The following is a 22,864-nucleotide window of genomic DNA, read 5'->3' on the forward strand; positions in this document are numbered from 1 at the left end:
GAAGTTACACCTCTTGCAAGTTTGCCTATGCTTCAACCTCCATGCTATCAAGTAGATGCCATGTCATTGCCCATTACTTACATGTGAAACTCTAACCCTAATGATAGACAACCATTGGCATGTTAGAAAATGCATTCTTAAGAAAGATACGGGCCCCATTTTTGTTGTATCAATTCTCTATTTCATATAAATAAGCAAAGCAAATGAGTTGGATAGTGTGAGTACTAAAAAGGAAGTGACAGATCCTCTAGTAGTGGTTCAAGGCATAGTGTCTACTACAACTCAATAATTTTTTTGTATTTGGAATTTAGATCTTAGAAGATAAAAGCAAAGCATAGCATTCACTATTTGGTTGAGTGTTCTCATGTTAGGTTTTCTAGGTACATCTTGTATTCACTTTGTGAATAGTATGAGATTTGTTGTTTTCATTTTAATTTCGAGTACTAAGTATTGCTTGAGTAGGTTTAGTGATGAAGAGTGTACGCTGGGTCACGGGCTCAAATCCAAATAAAATAAAATATGTATACCTTCATAAATTTTAGTAGTCAAACCTATATGTGGAGGTGAGTCCTTTACCCCACAAACAATCTTATACACCAACAAATATTTGGTTTGATCGTAACCTTAAAATTAAATTATTATTATTATTATTATTTTAATTATAAAAAACTATAACTAATTTAATTAACTATCCACAATTTTAATCTAAATTATTAATAACAATTTTTGTAACTATGCAACAATTTTTGCGGTATAAATTATTAATAATAATTTTGTAGAAAAAAACTTGATGGTTGCAAAAAAAAACTAATAATTTGTTGTGATACATGATTCACATATAATATCAACGTCATTTACAAATCAATTAAAAGGTGACCACGAAAGGTTATTACATTTAAAAAAACAAAAAAAAAAGTACTTTTCACACATATCTTGTGATGGGATGATAAAACACTTTCCACAAATAACTTGTGAATGGATGATAAAAGCTTTGCAAAATATAAAATTTCCAAAAATAATAACAAATATAAAATGTTTAGAGTAAGTTTAGTTGTTTAGAGTTATCATCAAAATTTTAATAGTAATATTAATAGGTGTTATTTATTTTCATTTAGAATATATTTTTGTTGGGTAATTTTTGTGAAATTTTAAATTTTGTATTTTAATAAAGATTTTAATACCAATAGATTTAGGATTATCAAAATTTTTTTAGAGTACTCTAAATTTCGCAACTCAACAATTCTGGGTTTAAAATTTTTTATTAAATTTAATCAAAAATTTATTAGAACAATTAACATTTTCGTTCGGAGTTGCATTTAGTGCGATTTTTTGGAAGCTTTTCCTGTGTATTTTTACGGTTTAATTTTTTTAAAATCTGGCAGGAATTTATTAAAATTAGAAGCTTGATGGGTAACCTCTGCACATTCGAAGTGCCTAGGGATTTTTCAGGGTGCTGAATCCATATACAATAAAAAAAACCAGTTTAAATAACACAAATCAAAATTTCAGTAGAAAATCTAAAAAATCTAAAAACAACCCTTTTTCGTCACATATTGATGGTTTAAACTATACATTATATTAATTGTTTAAGTGGGACCCGTCGTTCGTTTCTCTCACTAAAACATGTTCCTCTGAAAGCCGAACCGTACCTGAAATGCAGACTGGGTTTTTCGTCGTTTCCAAGTTCATTTTTAAAGGAGTAGTCTACCTAGGCGGTAGAATGACCCGTTTTCCATCATCGGACGAAAAATCGTCCGGCTTCAGCCATCGGCAATCCCTCCACCCGGCCACCCTCCCCTGGCAATCCTGCCATTTCCTGACAAAAAATCCGATCACAGCTGGAGGGCCTGACGATTGCAGCTGGAGGGCTTGACATCCCCTGACAGATCGGAGACGAGCTGGAATTGCAGCCGAACTACTCCATAGCTAACTAAATAACAATTCGCGCATATTCGTTCTGTAAAATTTTGAATTTTCAAATTCAAAAACAGGCCGAAATTGAACAGTTGATGAGGAGAAAGGAAACAGTTAATCGGTAGGGTTTAGAAGATGGCAGAAGACAACGCCCCTCTTGTTCCTTCCCTGAGAGTTCAACTCTATCAGCATCAGTCTTCTCAGGAAAGAACCCCTATCCCCATTTCTAGCCATGACCAGAGAGACCGAGTATCGGAAATATTTAGAGATGCATTGATGAATCAGCATCAGGCCCCATTTCTAGCCATGACCAGAGAGACCGAGTATGGGAAATATTCAGAGATGCATTGATGAAGCCAGGCCATCCATCAACATTTTCACTTCAGGCATTGCAGGAGGCTGTGGGTCCTAAGAACCAGACCGTGCTCACCCAAGATGAAAATCAGTTGTTAGAAAATGGCTTGAGGGCTTTGTTGCAGGAGCTAGTGACCTCTGCAGTTGAGGCTGGAGAACCCACAATGCACCATGGGGAATCAATTGCAGAACAGGATGCAGAAAACAATTGTGGGCTTATCCCCAAGCTTCTTGATATTGTGCTTTATCTTTGCCAAATGGGTCATGTAGAAGGAGGCCTCATATTCCAGTTACTTGAAGATTTGACTGAGATGTCAACAATCAGAGACTGCAAAGAGGTTTTTGGGTACATTGAAAGCAAGCAGGAAGTTCTTGGAAAGGCAGAGCTCCTTGGGAGAGGGAAGCTTGTCATGCTCAGGACATGCAATCAGCTCCTTCGTCGTCTATCCAAGGCAAGTGATGTGGTCTTTTGTGGTCGAATTCTTATGTTTCTGGCACAATTTTTCTCACTCTCAGAGCGTTCAATAGTTAACTTTAAGGGAATTTTCAACACATCCAATGACACAAAATATGAAAGCCCTGATGGGATTTCTTCTATTGAGTCCAATTTTTATCAGACATTCTGGAGTTTACAGGAATACTTTTGCAACCCTGCTCCAATGATTCACAGTCTTCCTAAGTGGCAAAGCTTCACTGCAAGTTTAGCAATTATGCTGGATGTTTTTGAAAACCAACCACTTGGTGATCATGGTACAAGTGGAAATGCAGATGATATTGGTGAAGAAGTTCAAGATCATCAAACAGCTTCTGGGTCTATGAAGAGCGTGTGAAGAATCTTATCCAAATCACCCCACCAGAAGGAAAAGTGTTTGTCAGGGGAATTGAACACATACTGGAACGTGAGCAGAATTGGGTTCAGTGGAAGCGTGATGGGTGTTTGCCATTTGAAAGGCAGCCTCAGCGACAAGTAAGAGAGCCAAAATCAAGAAAAGATGAGGTAAAAAAACGAAGGCCAAGGTGGAGAATGGGAAACAAGGAACTCTCACAATTATGGAAATGGACAGAGCAGAATCCCAATGTGCTGACCGATGAAAAGAGGGTAAAGATGCCTTATGTTACAGATTACTGGAAAGAACTGGCTGATGATATGGATCCTTCTGCTGGCATTGAGGCAGAGTATCACCACAAGAACGACCGTGTTTACTGTTGGAAAGGCCTGCGCTTTTCAGTAAGGCAGGATCTGGAGGGGTTTTGCAGATTCTCACAGCATGGCATTGAGGGTGTTGTTCTACCTGATCCACTTCCTCCTGAAATTCAAACTAAGATACATGGAAGCCTACAACTGACAAATCGAAACGTGCTGCTATAAAGGGAGCTGCCCTACTTCTACTCAGGCATCTGAAGAAGAAAATCAGGCTCTAAATGCAACGGTTCCAGAGCTTGATCAGGGTGGTACTATGGATGTAGATGCCATAGGCACAACAGCAACTTTAAGTGGTGCCCCTGAGCCTGATGAGAGGCAGAAACAGAGCCCTGACATTGAAGTTGCTCAAGAAGGACTGCAGTCACCTGATCCTGAAAGTGCAGATATGGAAGAGGGTCTTAATAGGGATTCAATTCTTCAGGATAAGGTTGTCTTGTCAAAATGAATTATTGATCCCCAAGGCTGCTGAGAATAAGCCAAATAATAGGAAGCGTTCCAGAGCAGAGTCTTGATCATGAAGCAGAGAGGATTATGAGTCTTCATCATGAAGCAGAGATGATTATTACATTTCATAATGAGGCTCAAATGTAGTTTATAGTTGCAATAATTATATTGACTTTTGTTGTGAATCATCTAGTTAGCATTTTTGATATATTGTTTCACACCAAGGATTAAAATTGAACTCATCACTGTCTGTCAAGACCCTTTACAGCATCATAGATCCGCATTAAAGTATTTTTCAAACAAATGAAAATTAATATAAAAAGTCCCTTGTCAATAGGGAAATGCAAACCCTTTCAAGTTTTTTCATTCAAAAGGTGTGGATATTTTTTGGTTTTTATTAATTTATTATATGTTATTGCTTTTATGGGTTTTTGTCATTTTATAGTTTTTTTCCCAGTTAATCTTACCATTAAATTAAAAAAGAAAATATGTCATGTTAGTGCATATTTTTATACTGAACGCATGCATGTATTATTTTATTTATTGAAGCTATAACTAATGGTATTGGGATAAAATATTCTAATTGTGGTGAGTTATTTTCTTCTTCTTTGGAAGCAAAATTCCAGTTTGAATATGTTTTTATGGTCCATCTTCTTGTTTCTTGGATTTGGATTGAGTAATAATATCTATATCTGTCTACTTCATTTGTTTGAATTTAAAACTATAACTAATAATTTATTACTGGTTACTACCCATCTTGTGTGGTTTGGTTCATTTTCTAAAGTTGTTTATTGTCTCCTACATAGTAAAAACTAACTTTCTATCTAACTTGATTTAATTGATTTCACCAGTAGCAAAATTTAATCATGCATCTGGTGGTGATGTTTTGTTGTAAAACATGTTAGGTGTAGGTTGTGTGCAATGCAAAGTTCTCACAAGGAACAAGCTCTTCTCTAAACTAGTGAGTTTAGAGCCCAAAAATCATGGTTTCTAACATGAACTAATTTTAAACCAAGTTAAAAAAATGGATTAAAGCCAATAAATCTAATTAAAGCTTCATTTTTTCAATTAAATTGAACTGGATAAACTTCTCATCATTCATTTGCAAGCTTCAAAATCCAACCCACCCTTATAGTGATGTTAAAATACTTGTTTTTTCACACATTAATCTTTTTATTCCTATCTAGTGTTGAACGAAACTTACTTGAAAACATGTAATGCTCCAAGCAATGATCCCATTAAAATAACTATTGTCCTTTTTATTATATTTCTCACATATTATTAATTGGCTCTAATAGCAAGAGGGAGAGTTAACATAATCTTTGTATTGATTTTTTAAAATATATATATATATATATATATATATATATATATATATATATATATATATATTTTAATTTAATTATGGATTTATAAATTAAACCCCAAGGGTTAGTTCAAGTGGTTGAGTTCTCGTCGTTAAAAGCACTTTGCAAATGGAGGTCAAAAGCACAATTCTCCTCGACACTTTTGGGGTTAGGCTTTGCTAATGAGTCGCCAAAATGTGATCCCTTCAAATGGATTTGTCTGGATAGTTTTTGTGGACATAATGACCACCAATATCTAGTGTTTGTGAACCACACATAAAAAAATGGATTTATAAAATCTATAAATTTAATTTATAAAAAGAAATTCCTTTAAATACATAATTTAGTTATTTTTTCTTTAATAAAGTATAACGAGTTTTCTCTTGGATGGGATGGACAAAGATGTTATAATGGAAATGGTGGGTGGAAATATCAAGACCTCAAGCAGTGGGAGGGGCATACATGCCCTCCTCCCATGAGTGTTAATATAAGTGTGTACCTCAATTCATGATTGATTATGGTGTGTAATGGATCCCAATCATATTAGGCATATCATGGATTGATGGTTAAGTTATTCGAGGAGGTGGGATGTTTATCAATGTTCAGTCAGCATCCTTTAGGTTGGTAATGGATTATGGATTGGGTATCATTCATTATTTGGTTTTGGTGCTTGAGGTATCTCTTTGTTTGTCCTTGTTATTTTCAGGAAGGAGGGTTTGCTAGTTTGAAACTAAAATCTCAGATGGCCTAGGCCCTCCAATTACTCTTCCTCCTTCACGACCTCTATCTCTTCTATTGGTTTTCCTCTCTACTCTTTTGGGTATCTCACTTTTGTAAGGTTTCTTTATGTCAGTGATGTGACCCAATTTTTCGAATTGCACTCTTTCTTTCCCATTTTTGTCGCTATGGTTTCTCTCTAGGGAGGTCGATTCTTTCATTTTGAAAAGCTTGGCCTTTCCAATTGTCATTTCTCTCTCTGGTTTGTTTTTTATCATTGCATTATCCTTGGTTGGGCCATTTATTTAGCTTTGTTTTGCAGTCTCACTCAACACATAGAATTCGCTCCCCCAGGGTTTGCAGGGGGTAGAGTGGTATAATTTGTAGGGTCTACAGGCGGACTTCTTAGTTTGGTTTTTATTGGCACACCTAGTTCTCTGGCTAAGTTTTGTGGCTATATTTTACATGCAATGCCTTCTCTTTAGGAGAACTGATTTCCAAGTGGTACAACAATTTAATTTGTAGGGTAAGTGAGCAGAAATGTTGATTTGGTCTTCATTAGCACACTTGGCACTTTAACTAAACTTTGTGGCTATGCTTTTCATGTCATGCCCTCTCTTTGAGTGAGTGTATTGGCAAGAGACATAGTGATGTAAGCAAGGTGGCAATGTTTTATCTATGTCCATCAACATGGTGTGATAGCATGCTCATTAGCATGGAGCTAGCAACAAGGACATGATGGGTAGTGCCAGTGCCTACAATCATGCGAAATCAACAACTAGACTTTATAGGGCGCAAAAACCCCCCGTCACTACCATAAATTAAAAAAAAAATAGCAAAAGCTCAAGGATATTGAGGCGGACAAGGCCAATGAACAAGGGTGTCATTTTGATTATCATGGCCATTGTTCAAGTCTAGGTGCTAGATTTAGGCCACACTCAATAACACCAAAATCAGTACCTGCACACCATTGACTTGTATTGGCATCTCAAAAATCTGCTTAGCAAAGCGTTACTAAGTGCTACTAGATAGAGATGATGCAAAAAATGAAATTTTATCAAAGTTGGATGAACTAAAGTTGGATTCAAGGCAAAGGACAAGTCGTTGGTTTATGGTGTGGCAAAAGTCTAGCAACTCTAGACAACCACGATGATTATGAGCTCATAGAGGCTCCGTTTAAAGTTTTCTTGTTCAATGTTGTTGTTAAATTTTGATTATTTAGAAATTTTGTCCACTATTATGACAAACTATTTAAACAATTTTTGGAATACAGGCATGTTTCAATCAATCCTGGATAGTAAATCCTATAGTAGTTTAGACAAGATGACTACTTAGTCTTTTTCAAGGCTCTCTTTGAATTTTGCATATCTATTGACAAACTATTTAAGCAACTTTTGGAATATATGCATGTTTCAATCAATCATGGATAGTAAATCCTACTTAGTCTTTTTCAAGGCTCTCTTTGTCTTTTGCATATCTATTCTCCTATATTGACAAAATAACAATTAATAATTACATGCTTGAATTAAAATATTAAAAAACTAATAACTCTTTTAATAGTAAAATAAAAAGCTTAATAAACTGACAAAATAACAATTAATAATTACATGCTTGAATAAAAATATTGAAAAACTAATAGCTCAACTTTTAATAGTAAAATAAAAAGCTTAATAAGTGCATTATGAATATACATGTTATTATCCACTACTGTAGTAATTTTTTTATAAAATTTACATAATAGTAATTTATAATGAAAAATTAAACAGTGTATGAAGAGAAGAATCATGATGGCAACTCAACATTTCAATATAAATATAAAATATCACAATAAAAATATAGAATTTTAATTATAAAAAAATGTTATTGTAATTTACTAATCACAATGGAAATAATAGAATGTAGTATTTGTTAAATAAAATAAAAAATGACTATGCTAATTGAAGAGTCATATTGGAAATTTCAACTAAAATTTTGTAAAACAAAAACTTTATTTCACAGATGAAAATTCTCACATAAATGTTATTCCAAAGTTAAAAAAAATTATAAATCACATGACTATTAACTTAAAACATCAATGAAGTTACAATAATTACAATTTAAATACCTTCTAAACTTGAAAGACAACTTAGTCTCAACTTTGTGAGAACTTTGCATTACACACAACCTACACCTAACATGTTTTACAACAAAACATCACCACCAGACGCATGATTAAATTCTGCTACTGGTGAAATCAATTAAATCAAGTTACATAGAAAGTTAGTTTTTACTATGTATGAGACAATAAACAACTTTAGAAAATGAACCAAACCACACAAGATGGGTAATAACCAGTAATAAATTATTAGTTATAGTTTTAAATTCAAACAAATGAAGTAGACAGATATAGATATTATTACTCAATCCAAATCCAAGAAGCAAGAAGATGGACCATAAAAACAGATTCAAACTGGAATTTTGCTTCCAAAGAAGAAGAAAATAACTCACCACAATTAGAATATTTGATCCAATACTATTAGTTATAGCTTCAATAAATAAAATAATACATGCATTCATTCAGTATAAAAATATGCACTAACATGACAGATTTTCTTTTTTAATTTAATGGTAAGATTAACTGGGAAAAAAACTATAAAATGACAAAAACCCATAAAAGCAATAACATATAATAAATTAATAAAAACAAAAAAATATCCACACCTTTTGAATGAAAAAACTTGAAAGGGTTTGCATTTCCCTATTGACAAGTGACTTTTTATATTAATTTTCATTTGTTTGAAAAATACTTTTATGCGGATCTATGATGCTGTAAAGGGTCTTGACAGAAAGTGATGAGTTCAATTTTAATCCCTGGTGTGAAACAGGATATCAAAAATGCTAACTAGATGATTCACAACAAAAGTCAATATAATTATTGCAACTATAAACTACATTTGAGCCTCATTATGAAATGTAATAATCATCTCTGCTTCATGATGAAGACTCATAATCCTCTTTGCTTCATGATCAAGACTCTGCTCTGGAATGCTTCCTGGTATTTGGCTTATTCTCAGCAGCCTTGGGGATCAATAATTCATTTTGACAAGACAACCTTATCCTGAAGACTTGAATCCCTATTAAGACCCTCTTCCATATCTGCACTTTCAGGAACAGGTGACTGCAGTCCTTCTTGAGCAACTTCAATGTCAAGGCTCTGTTTCTGCCTCTCATCAGGCTCAGGGGCACCACTTAAAGTTGTTGCTGTGCCTATGACATCTACATCCATAGTACCACCCTGATCAAGCTCTGGAACCGTTGCATTTAGAGCCTGATTTTATTCTTCAGATGCCTGAGTAGAAGTAGGGGCAGCTCCCTTTTTAGCAGCACGTTTGGATTTGTCAGTTGCAGGCTTCCCATGTATCTTAGTTTGAATTTAAGGAGGAAGTAGATCAGGTGGAACAACACCCTCAATGCCATGCTGTGAGAATCTGCAAAACCCCTCCAGATCCTGCCTTGTTGAAAAGTGCAGGCCTTTCCAACAGTAAACACGGTCGTTCTTGTGGTGATACTCTGCCTCAATGCCAGCAGAAGGATCCATATCATCAGCCAGTTCTTTCCAGAAATCTGTAACAGAAGGCATCTTTACCCTCTTTTCATCGGTCAGCACATTGGGATTCTGCTCTGTCCATTTCCATAATTGTGAGAGTTCCTTGTTTCCCATTCTCCACCTTGGCCTTCGTTTTTTTACCTCATCTTTTCTTGATTTTGGCTCTGATACTTGTTGTTGAGGCTGCCTTTCAAATGGCAAACACCCATCACGCTTCCACTGAACCCAATTCTGCTCACATTCCAGTATGTGTTCAATTCTCCTGACAAACACTTTTCCTTCTGGTGGGGTGATTTGGATAAGCTTCTTCACACACTCTTCATAGACCCAGAAGCTGTTTGATGATCTTGAACTTCTTCACCAATATCATCTGCATTTCCACTTGTAACATGATCACCAAGTGGTTGGTTTTCAAAAACATCCAGCACAATTGCTAAACTTGCAGTGAAGCTTTGCCACTTAGGAAGACTGTGAATCATTGGAGCAGGGTTGCAAAAGTATTCCTGTAAACTCCAGAATGTCTGATAAAAATTGGACTCAATAGAAGAAATCCCATCAGGGTTTTCATATTTTGTGTCATTGGATGTGTTGAAAATTCCCTTGATGTTAACTGCTGAACGCTCTGAGAGTGAGAAAAAATGTGCCATAAACATAAGAATTCGACCAAAAAAGACCACATCACTTGCCTTGGATAGACGACGAAGGAGATGATTGCATGTCCTGAGCATGACAAGCTTCCCTCTCCCAAGGAGCTCTGCCTTTCCAAGAGATTCCTGCTTGCTTTCAATGTACCCAAACACCTCTTTACAGTCTCTGATTGTTGACATCTTAGTCAAATCTTCAAGTAACTGGAATATGAGGCCTCCTTCTACATGACCCATTTGGCAAAGATAAAGCACAATATCAAGAAGCTTGGGGATAAGCCTACAATTGTTTTCTACGTCCTGTTCTGCAATTGATTCCCCATGGTGCATTGTGGGTTCTCCAGCCTCAACTGCAGAGGTCACTAGCTCCTGCAACAAAGCCCTCAAGCCATATTCTAACAACTGATTTTCATCTTGGGTGAGCACGGTCTGGTTCTTAGGACCCACAGCCTCCTATAATGCCTAAAGTGAAAATGTTGATGGATGGCCTGGCTTCATCAACGCATCTCTGAATATTTCCCATACTTGGTCTCTCTGGTCATGGCTAGAAATGGGGACAGGGGTGCTAGAAATGGGGACAGGGGTTCTTTCCTGAGAAGACTGATGCTGATAGAGTTGAACTCTCAGGGAAGGAACAAGAGGGGCGTTGTCTTCTGCCATCTTCTAAACCCTACCGATTAACTGTTGCCTTTATCCTTATCAACTGTTCAATTTCAGCCTGTTTTTTAATTTGAAAATTCAAAATTTTACAGAACGAATATGCACAAATTGTTATTTAGTTAGTTAGGGAGTAGTTCGGCTGCAATTCCAGCGTGTCCCCGATCTGTCAAGGGATGTCAGGCCCTCCAGCTGCGATCGGATTTTTTGTCAGGGAATGGCAGGGAATGTCAGGATTGCCAGGGGAAGGTGGCGCAGAAGGAGGGTGGCGGAGCTAGGGGAGGGTGGCGGAGGGCGGAGGGATTGTCGGTCGCCGGAGCCGGCCGATTTTCCGGCCGGTGACAAAAAAAAGGCCATTCTACCGCCTAGGTAGACTACTCCATTAAAAATATTTTCGGTCAAATCGAGGTCCTGCACAACCAGAGAATGTCATTGTACTTCTTTGACACGACACATTGTTGGGTTAAATTCAATAAATAGAGTTTAATCAAGTGCATACTTAAAAATACATTTAAAGTAAAAAACATAAAATCATGATGTGATAAAAATTATTTAATCAAATTTTCAAAATATATAATAATGAGAAAACTCTTTGATAAAATTTAATATAATTTTTTTTCATGAATAATTTAAAATTTATAAATTATTTTTAATTAATAATAATAAATTTAAAAATGATACTTTTAATCATAAAAAAATTTAATCCACTATTACCAATAATGCTCAATAATTGCCATCTCACTGAAAAAACGCTCAACTGATTATTTTCATTTAAATAATAAAAATTAGATGTTATTATATATTTTTAGAATATCGTTAGTGTCAAGAAAGAACTGCAACACAACCTAAGAATTAGGGAGATCACTACACGTAAAACGCCTTCAGCCTAATCCTCTAATCTCATAGAATTAATCAGAGGGAAGTTGAAGTTGCTATAAGAACAGTCGAGAAGGTTTAAGCCTCGAGATTGCACATATCTTTGATGCCAGCCAACTGGTCTAGTGCCGAATTCTCTGGTTTAGTTTCAAATCAATAAACCCTACTGCTCGGGTTTGGAAGCTCTTGTTCATGGCGGTAAAAGTCATGAGCAACATGGCGCAATTGACAATATTACTTCGCTTAGGTCCGCATAATCTCTGAAGCAAGCGATCTCTGCCATGGAATTCGAGAGGCCGGAAATCGAAGGTGTGACGCCGCTTAAGGTCGCGAGATCGAGGTCCGTTGCGGCCGTCGAGGATGCGTGCAAGCAGTTTCGAAACTATGTCATAGAGATGGTTGCGGAGGACAGGAATGTGAACGATCTTATGGATGTGGAAGAATTGCTGTATTGTTAGCAAAATATCACGTGTCCCGTTTACAGGGGTTTGCTGAGCCATTTTTATGCGGAGATTTGTAGTGATATCTTCTTGGATTCTGCTTCTTCCTCTTCCAACGATGAAGAAAGCCTCAGCGGTCCTTCAATTTTTCGATGTAATGAATTACAGTTTTGAGAGCTAGAAATCGAAATGCCGAAAAAAGGAACTCGAATTTCTTTTTGATAAAAATCTTTAAAGTACGAATTTTCTGTAAGAGTAAACTAAACCGCCTATCCTTTACCTGTGAAAGTAAACTGACATGTGCGAGTCTCAGACCCCAGCCCTAAAAATCTATACAAATCATGCGGATGATGATTTTGTTATATCTTTACTACATAATATGGTTATTTTATCAAAAACTGTATGGCTTTTCCATTCTTCTGTGCAGTCTTCCTGCAAATAAAACTTGTTAAAGACATAAATTATCGATAAAAGCACAACATCTCAAATCTTGAAGCAATACTTTTGAAATGCTTAGGATTTAAGTAATAATGTGAAGGCGTTTCTTCGAAACCAGTCTGCATAAATCAACTTCTTTTATGGTGATGGGCGTAGCCTTCAGAATTTTCGTCTCCGAATCGGTTTGCATAAACCGTCTACACCACGTTGCAAGGGTGAACGCAGTTGTTTGTTCCTCTGCCCAGTGAGTTTCTTGTACAGATGAGAGCTTGCACAGAGTAGCCACCTCCCCTGCTTAGAGCTTGATGCTTCTCCCAGATTCACTGTTGGTGAAGGGTTTGTCCGTGCTCTCGGATGGCTAGATTTTGCGTTTGCTGAAGGCAATTCCCGCAGCAAGGATTCAAAGCTGGGATCCACGGATTATGTACTTGTACGGTCATTCGTAAGCTTTTATTACAATGTAAATCCGCCCCTAGGTCTGCTGGTTTTCCACCAGAGATCATCCAGTTCACTGTCAAGAGGATCAATACGGTATTCCTATGCTTTCGCCGTCGTCTTTCCTCGCAATTCGCGCTATATATGGTCATTCGACTCCTAAAGAAGGACGGAGGGTTTCATGATCCAAACTTGAGGAGTGTCACTGCAAACCAGGACCCTCAGCTACCTGAGGTTTGATTTGAAGAATTTAAAGATCCACTGCAATTTTTAACTTTAATGTATCAATTTTTAGTGTTCAGTTTTCTGGCTATGGCTGGATTGGAAGCATCCTATATCAATTGCTCTGCTATACCATAATTTTCACTCCACTGACACTAGTTTGCAATTGGTCTTCCTAAAGTACGTCCCTCTGTCCCTGGTGATTTTTATCTTTTATGATTCGTCGCCAATACACACTTTAAAATTGTAAGATTTTTGAGATACACAGATCTAGATCTGCAAAACAATAAACAAGCTTGCAAGAGAAGGAAGGAAGCGAGCAAGAATTGAGAAAAGAATAAAAAATTGATTCTACAATATTAGTTTTAGAATAAATACATAAAAGCAACTAAGTTAAGCTTAGTTGTACATGCAATAACTAAAGCTAACTAAAGCTAAGTGTGCTTTATCTTATGTTAATGTGTACATGTGCCACATGCAAGCAATAAGTTAACTGGAGCTAATCTAGGTGCATGTACACCAACACAGCTAGTCTAAGTGCATGTACACCAACACCCCCCCTTAAGCATAACTTAGGTGAGTGTGATGCAAAATGAATGAGTCCCGGAAACACGGCCATTTTAGGTACCCATATACAATGCATAAAAAGGAGGAAAGAGGGAAAACCCAGTGGGAAGAAAACCCCCCCTCAAAATATAATGCAAAAGTAGAGAAAAGACGACTGCTAGGCAGTCGTGTCCTTCACCCGAGACGATCTCGCATGAATCGAAACTTCTGCTCAGTGAAAGTCTTGGTGAAGATGTCAGCAATATGCTCGGAACTAGGACAGTACTAAAGATCAATGATCCCATCATGAATGAGTTCTCTAATGAAGTGCATGTGGATCTCGATGTGTTTGGTACGCTGCCGCTGCACTGGATCTCTGCAAAACTTTAGCGTACTTTGATTATCGCACCAAATGACAGTTGGATGATGGACACTAATCCCAAGCTCAGATAGGAAATGTTGTAGCCAAATTGCCTGAATAGTGGCATTGACTGCTCCTCTATACTCGACCTCTGCTGATGATAAAGCAATGGCAGCCTACTTCTTACTTGACCAACAAATTGGGCTGGATCCCAAACTAAGTACATAACCGGAAGTAGACTTGTGATCAATGGTGTTGCCAGCCCAGTCTGAATCTGTGAACCCGATGAGATTCAAAGAACAATTGGCTGCATAATGAATCCCATAGGTGATTGTCCCCTGGACATATCTAAGGATGTGCTTTGCAACATTCCAGTGTAACTCATGTGGCTCCTGCATGTATCTAGAAACTGCTCCGACAACATAGGAGAGATCAGGACGGGAGTGAGTGAGATAAAGAAGACTTCCCACAAGCTGGCGATACAATGTGCAATCAACCAATGGTGTGTCTTTGCCATTCTCAAGCTTTATTCCTGATAAGAAAGGTGTGGCTACTGGCTTGCAGTCACTCATGTGAAATCGTGCCAAAAGATCTCTGGCATATTTTGGTTGAGAAATGGTAATGCCAGAATCACGCTGATGGATCTCTAGTCCAAGGAAGAAATTTAGCAAGCCCATGTCTGTCATAGAAAACTGCTTATGCAATGCAGTTTTGATGTTAGTAATGACAGAAGCGGAACTACCCGTTATCAAAAGATCATCTACGTAGAGTACTATGATCAACAAGGAGTCAATTTTCTTCAGAAAATAAACATTGGAATCAGATTTGCAGCGTACAAAATTTTAAGATAACAAATAAGAATCCATCTTTGCATACCATGCTCTAGGTGCCTGCTTGATGCCATAGAGAGAATTCTTTAGTTTGCATACCAGAGATGAATTCTGCATGTATCCCGGTGGCTGCTCCATGTAGATTTCCTCCTCGAGATCACCATGAAGAAAGGAATTCTTCACATCCATATGATGCACCTCCCATCCTCTTGCTGCTGCAATGGAGAGAGCTAGCCGAATGGAATCCATTTTTGCCACTGGAGCAAAAGTATCATCATAGTCAACACCATGTACTTGCTGAAAACCTTTTGCTACCAATCGTGCCTTATATCGACTAACTTGGCCATTTGATGCTTTCTTGGTCCGATAAACCCACTTGCATCTCACAAGTTTGTGATTTGAAGGTAGCGGAACCAAATCCCAAGTCTGGTTCTCAATGAGAGAGTTATATTCCTCATCCATGGCGGCTTCCCATTCAGGATGCCCATTTGCTTCTGCATAAGTTTGTGGATCAGATCCATGCATCATATAAGCATGCATGGGCATGGATGGCTCCATAGCTAAGAGTGCTTGCGGATCTTCCTCAAACAGAGGGATAGAGGCTGGATCATCAAGGATATCACTCATGCTGCGCCATTTTTGTGTTGAAGGTGGTCAAGAATCTTCCGAACTACATGCAGAAGTATGATCTCGATGTTCAACAACTGGTGGTCTAACAGGGGTCACAGGAAAAGACTCATCTTCATCAGAATGCTGGTCTGAAGTTTCATCTGCATACTCATCAATGAGTGGTGATGAAAATTTGGTAACAAGTTCATCTACTGGTGCATGCGAAATATCTTCGTCAAACTTTACACTCCTTTCAATAAAGAGCTCTTCAGTGTGGATATCAAGCAATCTGTACCCTTTGACTTCATCAGAATATCCAACAAACATGCATGCTTTGCTTTGAGGCTCCAAAGCCTTTCTCTTCTCTGGAGGAATGCGGGCCCATGCTCGAGATCCAAAAATGCGGAAATGACTAACTTCAGGTTGCATGCCAGTCCAAGCCTCAAAAGATGTTTTTCCAGAAACAGATTTATGAGGAGATCTGTTTTGGATGTATGAGGCACAATTAATAGCTTCGGCCCACAATTTCGACGGAAGAGATCTTGCATGCAACATGCAATTAGCCATCTCTTTCAAAGATCGATTTTTCCTTTCAGCCACACCATTTTGCTGTGGAGTGTAAGGAACTATATGCTGCAACTGTATGCCTGCTTCATCACAAAGATTCTTGATATCTTTGTTGACATATTCCGTCCCATTATCTGTGCGGAGTATTTTGATGCGTTTTCCAGACTAATTTTCCGCATGCGCTTTGAAAATCTTTAGATGTTGAAAAACTTCAGACTTGAGTTTCAAGAAGTAAACCCAAGTGAATCTCGTGTAATCATCTATAAATGACAACACATATCTTGCTTTTCTCATTGAAAGTACCGAAAATGGACCCATGAGATCACTGTGTACAAGTTCCAAAGGTGAAGAGGCTCTCCATGCATGCCCCTTCTCGAATTTTTCTTGTGGATGCTTTCCAAGAGCACATCCATTACAAACACCATCTAAAAATTCAATGGTTGGCAATCCTTTGACCATCCCTTGCTTACTAAGCTGTTGCATATATCTGAAATTCAAGTGCCCAAATCTCTCGTGCCAAATCCTACTTTCTTCATTTGCATGCGTAAGTAGAAAAATAGAATCTGATTGAGGAACAAAATCAGAAAATGTATACAGACGAGATTGATCATTTACCTTGCCAGATGCAATCTTCAAATTGGTTTGCATGTCATAAATGCTTACGGAATCTGGGGTAAATTCCACTTTCCTTCCGCTGCCTGTGTGTGTCATCTGATACACTGAGAGAAGATTCACAGAAAGCCTTGGAATATGCAAGACATTTTCAAAACTTCCATCTTCGAATTGCACTCTTCCTTGTCTAGTTGCTGCAACTGCAGAATTATCCCCCATGAGAATGGGAGGACCTAAGTATGCATGTAGAGAAGAAAAGGATTCCTTTGAAGAAGCCATATGATGTGAAGCTCCTGAATCGATGATCCATTCTTGTGGTGCAGAATGAAGAGCAATCAAAGGATGCCCGTTACCTCTTGGATCTGGTGCTTTTTCTCCAGACTTCTTCTTAGCATTCTCAGGAATGTGGTCTCCAAGATTGTATTGCTGGAGTGTCTGCGCCATAAGATCTATAGTCTTCTTCATGCATGCAGATTCAGGATGAAAACCATGGTGGCAATAATTTCACATTGATTGCCCTTTCGTTCCTTTCCTTTCCTTTGAGCCAGATGATCCATCAGGGGGTTTGGGATGTCCTCCCTTTCTTGGATCAGGATCCTTCTTCCCTTTTCCTTTCTGATGATCTTTGGAATTTGCCTTTCCTTTTGCATGCACAGTAAGTGCATGCGCTTTGGAATTTTTAAGTGTGCCCATTTTGATGAGCTTATCTTGCTCATGCATCAAAGACTGAATAAAAGAATCCAGTGAGGGCATCTTCCAAGCTGCACCAGTTGAAAATATGACTGTGTGGAATGTAGAGACGAATACTGCATACTCTGGACCAATTTTTGATAAAATGGAAAGAATCAACTGATTTTCTTGCTTGGATTTGTCGATCCCGCATCATTTCAGCTGAACCAACAAGGCTTTATACCTTGTGAAAAAATCTTGAATGTTCTCAAAGTTTCTCGGATCTAATGAGTTTAACTCATTTTCGAGAATGTGACCTTGCATTTCATCCTGTTTTCCAAACAATCCTTCCAAAATTTTCCATACTTCATTTGGAGTTGAACATGATTCAACATGAAATAGCAGTTTCGGAGAAATAGATAAACATAGGATGCCGAAGGCCTCGTCCATGCGATTGAAATATCTTGTTTTCTCCATTGCCGATGTTGGTTCAACTTCCGTTTCCATGGTTATTCGAAATAAGCCTTTACTTCTGAGATGAAGTTGAATTTTTGGCTTCCATTCGAAATAATTATATGGAGTGAGAATTGCCGATTGTGGAAACTCCAATTTAGACTCCATTCTTTGTTGTTGCTTCAATCTTCTGAACCTGCAAATAAAATTGCTTGTGCACTGATTACAAATCCCTGTGCTCTGATACCATGTAAGATTTTTGAGATACACAGATCTAGATCTGCAAAACAATAAACAAGCTTGCAAGAGAAGGAAGGAAGCGAGCAAGAATTGAGAAAAGAATAAAAAATTGATTCTACAATATTAGTTTTAGAATAAATACATAAAAGCAACTAAGTTAAGCTTAGTTGTACATGCAATAACTAAAGCTAACTAAAGCTAAGTGTGCTTTATCTTATGTTAATGTGTACATGTGCTACATGCAAGCAATAAGTTAACTGGAGCTAATCTAGGTGCATGTACACCAACACAGCTAGTCTAAGTGCATGTACACCAACAAAAATCCTGATAGGCAAAGGCTGGTGATTTTTATCTTTTATGATTCGTCGCCAATACGCACTTTAAAATCCTGATATGCAAAGGCTTTCATCTCGTGGGTCAATACGTCTCTGGGAAATCATAGTTCAAAAAGGTACAAACCCCATTTTTATTAAATTTGATATTTGTTGAAGCACTAAAGGTTACCGTCACAAACCTAAAAACAATGGAAAACCTTGAAACAATAGGAAACATGAATTTTTGGGATGCAAAGTAGACCAATATATTCTTCATTGGATTGGCTTCATTACCTTCTGCATGAAAATGGATCAACTGAGAATTCATAACTCCATGTAGCTTGTCTGGAGAAACTGTGAATGTGGAAGAGAGAGCATTTAGAGGAAACATCTATGTTTTGTGAATGTGTAAGAGAGAGCGTCTAAGTTCTGTGAATGTGTAAGAGAGAGTGTTTAGAGGAAACATCTCTGCAATTGCAAGTTCTTATGCAGGAAGACCGATGATATATTAGCATTCCTAGGGAGTCCTGACACTTTAGATTGTGTTCTTGAATTTCTTTCAATAGTTTAGTTTTCCAATGATGATTGAAGTTTGGGTGAGTTGAAATAAAAGAAAATATTTTTACTGGTGGTTAGTTTTCTACAAAATAGTAAATGTTTAGTCTTTTTCTTGGCTAAGAGTTAGTTTGTTTTGGACTTCGTATTTTCCCTTGGTTAAGAGTTAGTTTTTGGACTTAAGGAAACAAGGCATTTGGTAGGAGTGAAAGTTTTTTATGGTCCACCACCAAGTAATTTCAGGTGGACTGGTTTTCTTTTAATAATGGTGATGAGTCAGCCTGCATTTGCTGATAGCATCTGCTGATAGACACTAGTGATTATTGTTCTCACAACTGGTTTGACAACTGAAATCCGAAAGATTTTCTCAGAGTGTGAAAGTAAATATTTATTTTTATTATCTTGTTTTTTTATTTTTACTAATGTATTGTGTTTTAGGACTCTGATATCAAGAAACTAAGGTGGTACAAGATGAGATGAGATCAAGAAACTAAGGTGGTACAAGATGAGATGAGGTCGATTGAAGAAAAAGATGGGCTTGAAGTTCACGGCAGAAAAGGAAGCTTATTCTAAGGAACTGATCTCAGCTTAACCCAGTAGAGATGAAAGCTTTAGCCGAAGTACCTAACCCATCATATGAGAATTCAAAACTAGTCTCAGATTTGCAAGCATCACAAGGAACAACTTCTACGAGGATAGTCAAAATGATCTAAGACTCCTACCTAGGTGGCAGGTGAGGACACATAAAAACGTTTGATTAAAGTATATATTTGGTTGATATCACAAGTGATCTTATCTTAATAAGTCGTGAGAGGAATTCAAAAGAGATTTCAAGAAGCAAAACAAAGATAAGAAGATCTAGGAATTGAGTTTGCAAAGATGTAGATTTGTACTGAAAAAGGGACAAAAGAATCCAGATGAAGTCACCCAAAGAGCACTGAATGCATGCAGAGGCTATAATTATTTTAACTTTTTCATCAATCCGGTTTTTGGATGACCATGGCTCCTCCTTTGTATGGAGAGGAAGCTGCTCAAGTTCACGAACATTCTCACTAAAAGTCTTATGTTGCGTTGGTTTAGCGTCCGGTACTGTACGGTGTCAAGTTGCCCTACCTTGACACTATAAAAGTGACATTTTGACTTCAGAACACGGAATGATCCTTAGCTGAAACCATATCGTTTTCAAGCGCAACCTCTTAAGTCATGAGAACACGTGCTTCAGCTTGTTCCCACTTTGGCAAAACTGCTCTACTTATTTTCATTCTATTTTGCAACCAACTATTCTCTTCTTCAAGTTCGCTGAACCTATTTCAAACAAGTCGTTTTACTTTTTGGCCGTTTTACTTTTTGAATACCAGCAAATGATCTTACCGTGCTTTGTTCTCATTCTACAGGCCAAAGATTGTTTTTCTCATGGTTTGAATCTGAACTTTCTGCTCCTGAGTTGAGGCGTCTAACATTTTAGGCCGTATTTGGTTTTTCTCTTTCAACTTTTTCGTATTTGGTTGGCATGGATTTGCCCATTCAATTCAACTCATTCATATTTGGTTTGGATGGATTTGCCCATTGAATTTGTGATGGGCAATGGTTATTCAGTCAATTGATGTGTCCATAGAAATGGAAGTTCAATCCATTGAAAGCATTCACAACCCAGAATCCTCTTGTCAAATTTCCTCTGCACTTTAAATTATTTTTTGTCACACTTTAAATCAAGAAATGGATAGAGTTTAGAAATATTTTCGGGAAAAACCACATCATAAAATTTTTTGGAAGCATTTCCAACCAATTAGTGTAAATTCATCGAATAAGAAATAGATTAATTGCATAGCACGGGAAACTGGTCTTTTTCTTCGCCAAATGCAAGCGTTTCAAGGTTTTCCAACTGTTCCACTTCAGTTCAAGTTTGGAACGATGTGAAAAAGACCATGTGTGAACAATGGGAAAAGGGATCAGTGGATCTTGGAATCCTAACAAAATTTAGTGAAAGGAAAAGTAAACATAAAACATAAAATAAATAAAAAACAAAAACAAAAATAAAAAACAAAAACCGAAACCATTAACGCAAGGTTTGTACATCAACCCTTGAAAAACCTATCATCCGAGGTACAGTTAGTTGGTACAATTTTAAATACTGTAATGGACCTTGAAGAATTCTCGTCGTTCACCGTTAAAGTAAGAGATTCAAGTATCTGTCCAAAATATACCACCACCGTGATTTTATGGCAATAAAGTCATCCCGTGAAACCATAAAGCCAATCCCTGGGACGATAACTTCTCTGTATTTTAGTTTTTTTTAGTATATTTTTTTGGAATATTATCTGGACTTTTCTTCATTTTAGTTATTTTTTAATTAAAAAATTTATATAATTAAGCAATCAACAGTGACATGTTGATTTGGAAATCAACTGTATTTTACGGCTAAAACCGACAAACTGGCGTCAATTTTAAAGCCTGACTCCATTGTGGAGAATTGAAAAGGCAAAGTATTGAATGCATAGATTTGAAAGCTTCTAAATTCGAATTTAGAAGCTCGAATTTTCATTCAAGATATCAATTCAGAGGAGAGTGTTAGAGCCAACGGTGCGCAGCTAAACAAAAGGCAACAACAGCAAATAAAACCATACACAAATGACACAGTGAGTTAACATGGTTCACCTAACCAATCTGGGCTACGTCCACCAAACATAGGCATTGGCAATCTTTATTATCAAACAGGAGATTACAAGATTAACAATTTCCTCACAAACTCTCACCTCCTCCTCCCAATCCATATGGACACCTGTTTTATAGCTAAGAGGATCTAACTGCCTCATAAATCCTCTTACAGCAAATATATGATGCATTAACTCTCTCCCAACAAAATAGAGCTAATATAGCAACACAATCTGATTGTTGTCACCTACTGAGATTTTTGCGTATTTTATTAAAATCGAAAATCTCAACAATCTCCACCTCGACAACAATTAGCCTGATGCCCTGTTTCTTTATTATTTATTTTTTCTGCAAGCCAAGAGAAGCCAAACACCAACGCAGCTTCTCTAACACAACTGGTTTCGTGAACATGTCTGCACAGTTTTCCTTTGTATGCACCTTTTCAAGAGAGACTCCCCTTTCAGTGATAACCTGTCTTACAAAATGGCACTTTATTGGAATATGTTTTGATTTACTATGATAGGCCTGATTCTTTGCCAAATGTATTGCACTTTGACTATCACAAAGTAAATTGATGTTGTCCTGTAACCTATCAAATTCACCAAGCAAACCTTTCAACCAAACCGCTTCTTTGCAAGCATGAGAAGCAGCAATGTATTCTGCTTCAGTAGTGGATAAAGCAACAATGTTTTGTAGCTTTGACATCCAGCTAATAGCTCCACCTGCAAGAGCAAAGACATACCCTGAAGTTGACCTTCTCTTATCCAAATCACCTGCAAAATCAGAATCAACATACCCGCAAGCAAATTCACTACTCTTATTGTAAGTGATACAATAACTACTTGTGCCTCTCAAATACCGAAGCACCCATTTCACTGTTGACCAGTGTTCTTTACCCAGATTTTCCATATACCTACTGACAACCCCAACTGCATGTGAAATATCTGGTCGAGTACAAACCATCGCATACATCAAGCATCCTACTACATTGGCATATGGAATTCGAGACATATATTCCTTTTCCTCATCTGTATTAGGACATAAACTGGAAGAAAGCTTAAAATGAGAAGCTAAAGGGACTGACACATGATTCACATTGCTCATACCAAACCTCAAAAGTATTTTCTCAATATACTTCTGTTGTGATAGCCACAACTTACCATTGCTCCTGTCTCTGAA

The 22,864-nt window shown here is 37.2% G+C and overlaps 2 pseudogenes; one reads left to right on the top strand and one right to left on the bottom strand.

Moving 5' to 3' along the window:
• Window positions 1-2,049: 2,049 nt before the first annotated feature.
• On the top strand, window positions 2,050-3,917 carry LOC149139027 (THO complex subunit 1 pseudogene; annotated as a pseudogene).
• Window positions 3,918-8,777: 4,860 nt separating this feature from the next.
• On the bottom strand, window positions 8,778-10,869 carry LOC149139028 (THO complex subunit 1 pseudogene; annotated as a pseudogene).
• Between the last annotated feature and the right edge of the window lie 11,995 nt (window positions 10,870-22,864).

This window comes from Pinus tabuliformis, chromosome X (assembly GCF_031772625.1).
Source record: "Pinus tabuliformis cultivar Carrire ecotype Pingquan chromosome X, CPIR1, whole genome shotgun sequence".
Lineage (NCBI taxonomy): Eukaryota > Viridiplantae > Streptophyta > Pinopsida > Pinales > Pinaceae > Pinus > Pinus tabuliformis.